Genomic DNA, 2237 nt, shown 5'->3' on the forward strand with positions numbered 1-2237 from the left:
GGCTTATTCCAGTAAGGTGGAGTTGGGGGAATAGCAGGGCCCCTAGAGGCCCTGGGAGAGCCCCTGGTGTCCTTCAGCTTCAATCGATATCTCCGTGCTGAGGCCTCTGAATCTGTATTTTTTGGGCAGCCTCTCCTTGAAGCTGCCCGGTGTGTCGGCCTTTGAGTTGACCCCTCCAGGGTCTGGGTTAACGGGAGCATTTTGAACCCACACTTGTTGCAAAAACTCCCCAGAAGGTTTGTTTTCCGATTTTACCAGGGATGTCCTACTCAGGTTACAGGTCACGATCTGGTGACACAGAGTTTTCTTTTAGAGACTCGGACACCCCACTCAGTTCCTAAGGGGAGGGGGGGGGGGGCTGGAGAAGTCACGTGATTCTCACCCCAGCGTGGACAGACGACACCTCTTTCATGACGGCTCCACCCACGTGGATTCCGTCAGCCCCAACCGAGGACGCCCCGAACCGAGGACGCCCCGGCAGCCCCACCAGACGGCCGCAGTGGGGCTGGGACAGTAAACCGAAGGCCTTGGGTCATTTTAGATGAGGAAACAAAATCCTCAGGCCTCTTTTTTCCTTAGGAGGGTTTTATCTCTACAAAGATTTTCGTCCACCTAAGCGTGTTCTGTAAGCCATCTCCAGGGGCTGCTCCTTGGTCCCCAGCCTCAGCCCCTCTGCCCATCCATGCCCCCCGTAGAACAGCCCCACTGGACGTGCCCTGAAGCCACCCCCTTTCCTTCCCACACACCTGAGGCATTTGGCTACAAAACCCTGCGTTTGAAATCAGGCAAACAATCCTTACATTTCTGTGTGTGGTAGAGGTGGTGGAGTGTCACACCTTGGCTTGGGCAAGAGGGTTAAGACCAGGGGGAAAGTGAGTACTTGTGGATTATGGGCGAGTTTAACCTTTCTCGGGTCATGGAGTCCTTTCCCATGCTGAATAAAGGCTCTGGTCCGAAGCATGAAACTTTGTACATTTCTGGGGGTTCATGAGCGTCCTGAGGTCTGTGGATCTGGGTTAAGACCCATCAGCCTGGGTCCATGTCTTTTAACGTGTGGTCAAGGACCCCTCATGTCAGAATGGGCTGGGCACTTGCTAAGCACACAGCTTCCTGGGCCTCACCCCACAGGATCAGAAGTGGGGGAGAGGAATTTGCAGGTTAAGCTCCAGGCCTCCTGATGGCGTCTGAGGCTGGTTCTGTGCTCTGGCTCTGCAAGGCTGTGTGCAGACTCTGTCACTTAGAGATGTGACTCCACGACTCCTCATATCAAGCTGTGGCGTCTTGTGTCCCCTCTCCGCGAGTGAGGCACTTCCAGGAGAATTGCTCTATGCGGTAGAACGTGGTGGAAGGGCTGCGGTGTGGTTCCCAGCCTGGCAAGTCCTCTGGAGGACTTCACACTTACTCTCTAGGGACTGCCAACGTGGGGGCCACCCTATTGGAGCCCGGAGCCCAGGGCAGCCATGCCCACTTGCACCAATGGCAGATGTGCGAGGGTGCCCAGCTGCCAGTGGACAGCCCCAGTGGACCAGCTTCAGTGGTCGATCCCCAGAATCAAGAGCTAATAAAAGCACTGTTGGTTTGGGGTGGTTTGTTACACAGCGTTGATTGTGGCAGAAGATAGCTGATACAGGCTCTTGGCCACATGTGGCCTTTCAAATGGAATTAAACCCTAGTTCCATCATGGTAATGATAGGTCTACCCAGGGACTGGTGTCCGCTTGACCTGACCACTGACACCCATCTCTGCGACTGTTGAGGAGACAATAACACAGCGTGTGCTGGCCGTGATGGCAGACACATCAGGAGCTGATGCAGCAGAGGTGGGCCGGGCGCTGGCGTCCACAGCTGCCAGGGGGACGGGGCTTGGGCACATCAGCCAAGCGTTCGCTCCCCTGGGTGGGAATGACCTCCTGGCGGAACCGACAGGCTCTTTGTGCCTGTGCGGCTTCTGCTGGGCAGTCATTTCCATCCCAAAGCCATGTGCCTGATCTTTCTCATTTTACGTTTAACGGAGAAGAAAACGCTGCGTGCACGTGCTGGTAGCACCCGTATCCTACTGCGTTACAAGTCATACAGGCCTGACGGAGGAGAGTTTATCTTTCTGCGTGGAAGGACGGATGTGCTCTCATGACACAGGAGAAAGCCCCCAAATCAAAATCACCAACGAACCAGCAAGCGAAACCACATACAAACACAGCAGGCAGGGTAGGAAGTGGACAGCGGGCTTTGGTTATGGTC

This window comes from Eschrichtius robustus, chromosome 6 (genome assembly GCF_028021215.1).
Source record: "Eschrichtius robustus isolate mEscRob2 chromosome 6, mEscRob2.pri, whole genome shotgun sequence".
In the NCBI taxonomy this organism is placed as follows: Eukaryota; Metazoa; Chordata; class Mammalia; order Artiodactyla; family Eschrichtiidae; genus Eschrichtius; species Eschrichtius robustus.